A 9055-nucleotide genomic window follows, 5' to 3' on the forward strand; every position below is an offset into this window, starting at 1 on the left:
ACTCGGGTTAGAGTGTTTCTCCAAGTCAGATTTTTTTAATGAAAGATAATATAGAGCTTGCCTTTCCTAGTCTTGAATCTTTATGATCCATGAAATACCCTCCTAGGTGTTTCTTCTGCTTATGCACCAGTACCTGGCACATCTATCTATCAGGTATATCTCAGCTTGAGAGATAGTTGAATTATTTCCTAGTGTTTCCCAGTATCTCTTGCCTGGTCCATAAACACCAGCCCCAACTCCCTTATTTGTGTGAGAGCCGTCTGTATACCATGCAATCATGTTTTCTTTTATTATTTGGGTTTTCGACAAGCCTTCTTTATGTTGCTAAGTTCAGTTTTGAAGTTTTTTGTAAAGTTATACTTTTCATTTCATTTCTGGGATTTGTGCAGCCTGAGTATCAGATTTTTTGCTGTTGGTTTCAAGACCAGTCATCCTGTTTGTAATTACTCTAAGAGCAGCCTCTTCGCATGGATGTTAAGAAGTGTGAGTTGCGGAAGTACTTCAATTGATGAAGTCGGACATGTTCTCATTGCTCCTATTATGCTTACACATGCAAGTCGCTGTACCTAGTTGAGTGTGTTGATAACGCTTTGCTGTTTTGTGCAGTTTTGCCAGACTATTGATCCGTAAGTGACTATAGGTCTGATTATAGCTGTGTACATCCATCGCAGTGACTTTGGTGTACATCCCCAATTCTTACCTGGGATGGATCTATATGTCATAAAGGCTTTGGTTGCCTTTTTTGTTACTTCTTGGACGTGAATAATTTCTGGTCTAAAATTATACCTAAAAATTTTAGCTCGTTTTGTGGTTTTATTTCATCTAAGCAGATGGGTTTAAGATTTTTTATTTTGTGTTTTCTCGTGAATGGTACAATGATTGTTTTTGCTGGATTTATTTTCAGCCCAACACAATTGCACCATTCCTTTCTCAGTTTTAGACCTAATTGGATTCTTTCGCACAGATTCTTCCTCTGCAGATTATTACCACATCATCGGCGTAACAAAAAGTTTCATTATTTTGATATTTAGTTTTGTCAATTGCATTCAATTTTAACTTTTAAATAGCGGTTTATCTTTTCCTAAAGTAACTGGAAATTTGCTTTCAAATACAGCTCTGAGAATAAGCTCGTATATGATCAAAAAAGAACGAGATTTTAAAAAAAACGCAAAAATTTAATTTTTAATCATTTTCTTTATTATCGCCTTCAAAGTACTTTCCTCCTGCGGCAATACATGCATGCCAACGCTTGATCCAATTTTCCATACAAGTTTTATAGGCCGCCGAAGGTATGGCCTTTAGTTCACGCAGCGAATTCTCTTTTATGGCCTCTATGGTCTCAAAACGTATTCCTCGCAATGGTAATTTGAGTCGGAGGAAGAGGAAAAAATAACACGGGTCATATGTGGAGAGTACGATGCATGGTTGATGATATAGTCACATATTGACATATTGACATTGATTTCTAAGTGGGTACATTAAACCAAAAACTTTAAAGCGATCTTTACATGTGATTTCTACAGCGATTATGTGAGAGAGATCTGGCAGCTTCTCCCCCTCACGCTCTCGCTCTCACGACCGCTGAATAAGTATAAAGCACGTGTAAGGTGAACTTTAAGAAACTTTGAACCATGGTTTAAAAATCGGTTTATGGTAGGTGGGATTATTAATTGATCTTTCACTACGAGTCATTCTTTTTCGAATTTCTTTATTTCTTTAATTTTTTTTCTTAAAATACAAAACTATATGCATTGTTTAATATATTAAAAAAAAAAAAATAAAAAAATATAAAAATTGTATAAACCTATGTATAATAAATATATATAAATATTAAATAAACATTCTTGATAATAAATATAATAAACAATGAGAAATTAATGTACTTAATTATAAAAATAAATTAAAGTGCAAAACTATATTGGTGGAGTTTTTGGCCAAAAACTGCGACACAACCAAGGCTGTGTGAGCCGGTGCGTTATCGTGGTGTAAAATCCATGAGTTTTCCTTCCATATTATTGTATTGGATATTGTAATAGAAGCTACTAATTCTAGCGCTATTCCTATTAAGAGTATAGCAAAAGGAAGTTCAAAAGGAAGAAAAATTGGGTTTTACACAACACGTATTTTGGCTACAATGTTATCTGAAGCAATCAGGTATTATGATATGAATTAACTGTAAGTTAATTTTTGTAAGACTTTTACAGGAAGGTGTTGATCCCATTGAATTATATAAAATGACTTAACAATTCGGGTTTCCAGTTGGTGCTGCTACTTTGGCTGATGAAGTCGGAATAGATGTCGGCTCACACATTACTACGGACCTGTCTAAGGTATAACATAATTACTTTTGACTATCTTAATCAACGCATTAAATAAGACCTGTGTTTATATATGTAGGCTTTTGGAGAACGTTTTAGTGGTGTCAATTTGTCTGTCATGCAAGACTTAGTTTTGTCTGGATTTTTAGGACGAAAATCTAACAAAGGAATATTTTTATATGATGGTCAATCTGGAAAAAACCGACCTATTAATACAGATGCTATGGAAATCATTAAGCAGAAATATTCGCTTTCTCCAAAAGGTCTCAATTCTGTAGAAGAAATGACGTTGCGTATGATTTTTCGCTTTGTAAATGAAGCTGTACTTTGTTTAGAAGAAAAAATACTCGATAATCCTTTAGAAGGAGACATTGGTGCGGTTTTTGGTCTTGGATTTCCTCCATTCACTGGAGGCACATTTAGATGGGTGGATCAATATTCAGCATCAAAACTGGTAGATGAAATGAATGCATATGCCGATTTATATGGTGTTGTGAGTTAAATATTTATTTTATTTAATTTCACGGTTTTTGAAGTTTTTCCGTAATATATATGTATATGTAGTGTGTACGATCTTAGATGATCGTACATTTTCCTAAAAGTAGGCAAGATTGTTTGCATCTTGACGGTTGTTGACCAGAACCAAAACATCAGTCCGTCAGTTCGACGATAAAAAATGCTGATTTTGGTATTTGGTTAATAATTGGTGTCATGATGTAAGTGACTTTGAAAATATTGAATGCGGAAGAATTGAAAAAATATGTAGAGCATTCTTGTAATAATAAAAACTTTGAGAATTTAGCAAAGTAAATTATGAAACTGTGTGAAAAGCCCAATGAGGTAACTGGAGTAATACTGTCACTCTTTTGTTATTTTACTTTTATTTATTGCTTTATTGTTACTTCTATTATCATTACTCTTATGCATCTTTTCATGCTCTCATGAGTGTTACGCTCTCGGAGTGCATTAATGTAAGAAATATAATAAAGAAATGAAAGTCAGTTTTGACTGGACACTCTTAACCAAACGGACGTGTTTTATTTAAACTCGGTGTCTGACAAATTCAGAAGTGGGATTTAAAATAAAGAGTGCAAATAATAATTTAATGGTAATAAGTGTAGACAGTTATTAGTGAAAATAATGGATTCGAACACAATGGGAAATGCAATTGACTTGGATGATTTTCCTTCGGTAAAGGAAAGTAATTTGAAAACGCAATTGCATGAACATAATGATCAGGAGAAACAAAGTGTCGCCGATGTTAATACGGCAAACGAAAACACCACCGTTTTGGAATTGAAAGCCGAAGTATTGCGTCTCCAGCGGACATTGGAGTCATTAATACAGCCTATCAATGCGGTGGCGACGTCGATGCCGGAATTAAATGCGAATAAGTATTTTGTGCCGAATACTAATCTACATGCAACAAGTCAAACTACAACTACAACAAATACAGTGAGTGTTTCTTTGCCTTCGATGACTGTACCGAACCAATACATGAACAAATATTCGTGTGCATCAACAAGTACAGTGTGGCCTCTGCCAGCGTCACATGTAATGAATATGCCTTATGCGTCTACGTTGGCGCCAGTAATCTTTTCAACCCCTGAGTGTGTTGAAAAGTCGCCGTTGATCGCGCCGAACATAGCTGTAGCTGCTACGTCAGCAGAATACGCACCGTACATGCAGAACAGACAAGATCAAACCAATGTGCGTATGCAGTAGTAGTAGTAGTAGCTTTATTTTTTACTTCATTTTAAAGTTATTATATTACATCGAAGTTATATAATAATTATAATACATATAATTATAATAAATATACATAAAGCTTACAGCTATGGCATTTTAGCCGTCTGCCGGAAATTTAGATTAATCTAATAGCTAATTAACTAATAACTAATTAATCCAATTTTTATAAATATTAAATTGGTATTCTTGCTTATGAGCTCAATACAACATAAAAATTAAATTAAATTACTTTAACAAAAATAATAGATTTTATATAAGTTAATTTAAAAGTCTTCATTAATAATATTTTGCCTATATTTAAATGTAGTTTTAATAAACGCCGTTAACAATCTCCAGTTGGGGCCATTCAGTAACCGTATGGTTTCATTGACATCGAGCGCGGGTTTACCGAAGTACAGCAATCTATGTTCTTTAAAAATTGGGCATTCACCTACTAAGTGTATAACATCGCCTTTCAATTTAAGGTTGCATATCGTGCACAGCGTGTCTAGACTTTCATGCGGTACGTAGCACAATCGTAGGAGCTCGCCGCGGGTTTTGAAGATTGTCCTTATTGTTTCTAGGTCATATTGCTCGTGAAAGTAATTATTGACACCTAGATCATAATTCAACTTACTATATGCATCTCTCGATATACTGTTTCTTGCCGTTTCTACAAAATTTCTACGTTCTTCAATACTTAGTTTCGTTATTATATTTTTTTGCCACATTTTCCAGTTTTCATTAATACTCAAATCATTAGTTATATTTAACTCGGATGCCAGATTTGACCATATTTCAAAAAATAATGTTTTTTCATTTATTAGGTACTGCGCTAATGTTTTTTGAATCCTATTGTCTGGCAAATTCCTAACACGATTTATGTAATCAAAATGCAATTTTAATGTTTGGGTATATAGCGTCGGTAGACCAGTTTCTAAATGCACCATATAATTTGGGGTATTTTTCGGCAAACGAAACGTTCTCTTTATATAAAATGTCTGCAATTTTTCTACTGCGTCATATTTATCAACACCCCAGATTTGCGCTGCATAATTTAGAACTGACTTAACTGTGGCTTCAAAAACTTTGTATTTTACGGGCAGTGACACTTTTGGATTTCCTAAGACATTTATCCAGGTACAATTAATAGCCAATTTAGCTTCCTTTAACTTCTCGTTCAAGTGGTTATCGAATTTTGCGTTATATTTCATATTTATTCCTAAATATTTATAATTATTAACCACTTCTAATTGATCATCGTTAAGGTACCATTTTTCATCATTTCTCAATCTTCTAGCATGTTTCCTAAATACCATCACTTTTGATTTGTCTGTATTTATAGATAGTCCCCATAAGTTGCAATATCTATTTAATTCATCTATCATATTTTGTAACATTATTGGAGAATCTGCAAACAACACAATATCATCAGCATATAATAGTACTTTTAGGCACATATTGGCAATCGTAACACCACCAGAAAGAAATTTACTTAAGCCATCAACGAACAGTGCAAACAATATAGGGCTTAAGACACAACCTTGTCTCACTCCGGTACACGTTTGGAACCATCTCGATGTACTTCTTCCGTCCCATACTGTTGACTCATTGTTGCAGTATAGACTTTGCAGTATTTTCAAAATTTTTGTTGAAAGACCCAGCTGGCTTAGTTTGTAAAATAGTACGTTTCTTTGTATTGTATCGAAAGCAGCTTTAAGATCTACGTAAAAAACATATAACTTCTTGCTTTTTGCAATAAACTCTTGCGCTACACTAGTGATGACGAAAATATTATCTACCGTGGAGTAACCTTTTCGAAATCCAGCTTGAAATTCGCTTAATATGTTGTTTTGATCAACCCAATTTTTAATTCTGTTATACAGGAGTGTTGTAAAGACTTTAGCTGATGTATTAAGAAATGCTATTCCTCTATAATTTGCTACATTATTTGGGTCACCTTTTTTAAAAAGGGGAAATGTTATGGCTTTTTTGTAACTATCAGGTGGGGCTGCATTTTCAAATATATAATTGTATGATTCAGCCATATGCTCTATAAATTGTGGCGTGGCATATTTTAAAAACTCAGCTGGAATTCTGTTTTCACCTGCGGCTTTGTTATTTTTTAAATTCTGGAGCACTGCATAGACCTCTTCAATCTTTATTGGAGCATCTAACGCTTCATTTATTACATACGGCAGGGCATAACTGAAAGACTTGCTTACTATATTGCTATTTAACTGGTTTTTAAAATGTGCCGCCAAAGCTTCGGCGTCCACTTTAATTCCTTTTATGTAATCTGCACGATTTATTTTTTTAACTCCACTCCAAAATGATTTACTATCAGCTGCTTGGGATATCGACATTGCCATTTCATTGAAATATGACTTCCTTTTCTCATCACACAGCTTTTTGTATTCTCTGTTTACATTTTTGTATTTCTCTAAATCAGCTATATCACCACCTTTTTTAACTGTTTTGAGCCATTTAAATGATTTCTTTCTTGCAGTTTCACATTCAAAATCATACCATTTTTGTTTCCTATTTATACCCACCGAATTACCCTGAAACGATTTTGCTGCTTGTTTTACACAATATTGAAGAATGTCATCTCCTTCCTTCGACGCAAATGTACTACCTTCGCATGCATTAAGTGATTCTTCAAGCTTTTCTTGGTACAGATCTTTATATTTATCTTTCCATATCAGTTTCGGTAGCAACTGCATTTTATTTTCATTTGAATTAGAGGCATCTAGATTTACCATAATTTCCAGTGGCTGATGATCCGAGTATATCATGTCACGTATTTGAAACTCTTCAGTTATTATTAACCATACTCCTTTCACAAAACAATAATCTATCGTTGACCTTGCTACACCTCTGATAAACGTAAATGTACCCTCTGTGTCGCCTTTAGTGCGGCCATTTAACACGGTGACACCAAATGAATTGCAAATTTCTAGTAACTGTTTGCCATTTCTATCTACAATTGTATCCATTGCTACTCTGTGGCCCAATAATTCAGTCCACTTCATATTTGGGCTGAATTCCAGACATTGTTCTTTGCCTATTCGTGCATTGAAGTCACCTATTATCATGACATTTTCGTTCTGAGCTTCCACTAATATTTCACATAAGTTATTGAGATCATTTAGCCAGTTATTGCAATTTGGGTAAACTGGGATTAAACATAACTTTTGATTAATAGTGGTTATCTCGATTATTGTTGAGTTCATAATGTGCTTGAACACCACAGTACCGCAAAATTGCAATTGCTTTCGTACACCATACAATTTTCCTCCACTGGCTCGACCTCTATTTGTTGTTCTTGTTGCAGGCACCCAATGAAGATTGTATTCTATAAATGTGTTTTCAATATAATCTGTCTTACTTACTAAAAATGTTTCAAATAATACAAATATATCGAATTTTTTAACATACTTCATAAATTCTATAAACTTATACTTATTAGCTAAACCAGCTACATTATACGATAATATTTTAAATTTATATGCTAATTTAGAGTCTGACCTGGCGGCATTTGCATTTTTTTCAATTTTTTGTTTGGCATCTTTAACGATTTCCTTTTTTACTAACAGTTTTTTGGATGATTTATTTTTTTAAAAAGCTTGTTTTTCTCGAGCACTTCTTCCACTTCAATCTCACCATACAATTGCTTTAATTGCTCAACAGCGTCACCATCTTTGCACTTTAGTTTCTTGTTTTTATCAAAGTGCATCAATTTTCCTGATATATTTATACTGTCATTTTTAACATAAATTTTGTGAGTCTTTCTGATGGCTTCCAGATCTCTTTTCAGCTGTAATAAAGCTGATTTATTTTCCTGTTTAGTCACGCTCAAGTCCTTTTCAATATAAATCGGAGTGCCATGCAGTTTTTTACCATTCTTTAAGACATCTTTTGCCATTTCTGATGTTTCCAATTCTGCAATTACACTCACTTTATTTTTCTTTTCAAATATTACTTTTGTGTCTCGAACTTTAATACTTGTCATAGCCATTTTATCTCGGAAAATTGCCTCCACATCACTTTTTTTTGCTTTATCTTTTAGTAAACCTTTCAATAGTACATTACGACTTTTACTTTGTTCGACAAGTCTTTCCCTCCTGTCCTCATCTCTATCATTTCTTAATTGTTCTAATTCTAGTTTTAGCCTTTGGTTCTCGTTCTCCAATTTTTCCATTTTCACAGACACGTTGCCTATCTGTTCTTTAAGTTCTCCTATGTCACTCTTTGATGCTAGCGTAGCTATTTGGGAATCAAAGTTGTTACTCAAACCTGCAATATTCGATTCGAATTTATCCGTCATTTGCTGAATAGACAGCATAACATCACCGAGCGATAAGTCTGGCGAAAGCTCAGATCGCATACGTTTTTCTTGCCTCTGTGCTTGCCTATTCGGTGTGCACAGGTCCGATTTACTCGTGGCGTTTTTTGCGTCTGCTGGTGGCGATCTTTCAACTGGCATTTTATATATACAAGGTGAGATGTAAAAACTACAACAAAGTAAAACGCCATAATTTTTTCATTTTTTTTAAATTTTATTGAATGAAAGCAAAAAATGTCGGAAATAACATCAAATTTGAGAATCGGTTTAGAATTGTTCGAATTGGCCACCTTTGGCACGAACTATGGCCTTCAAACGGCCAATGAAACCATCACACGCTGCCCGAAAGTGGCTCTGTGGTATTTTGTCCCATTCTCGGCGAAGCGCTTGCTTGAGATGATCGACACTTTGGTATTTTTTAGTGCCAACCTTGCTTTCCAAAATACCCCAGGCACAATAGTCCAACGGATTGGCATCCGGAGATTTTGGTGGCCATTGTGCGGTGGAAATGAAGCGAGGAACCTCATTTCTTAACCATTCTTGGGTGGCGCGTGCTGAGTGCGATAGTGCTGAGTCCTGTTGGAATGTTCAAGGTCTGCGGCCGAAATGTTTGCGTGCCCAGGGCTTCAGAACTCCCTCCAAAATATTTTCGCGATAGATT

General features: G+C 34.6%; 2 pseudogenes; one reads left to right on the forward strand and one right to left on the reverse strand.

Annotated features, from left to right (window-relative positions):
• Positions 1-9055, reverse strand: part of LOC119672722 — a 510988-nt pseudogene that overhangs the window by 228759 nt on the left and 273174 nt on the right.
• Positions 1334-2820, forward strand: LOC119667722 (annotated as a pseudogene).

The sequence above is a fragment of the Teleopsis dalmanni genome, chromosome 1 (assembly GCF_002237135.1).
Source record: "Teleopsis dalmanni isolate 2A chromosome 1, ASM223713v2, whole genome shotgun sequence".
Lineage (NCBI taxonomy): Eukaryota > Metazoa > Arthropoda > Insecta > Diptera > Diopsidae > Teleopsis > Teleopsis dalmanni.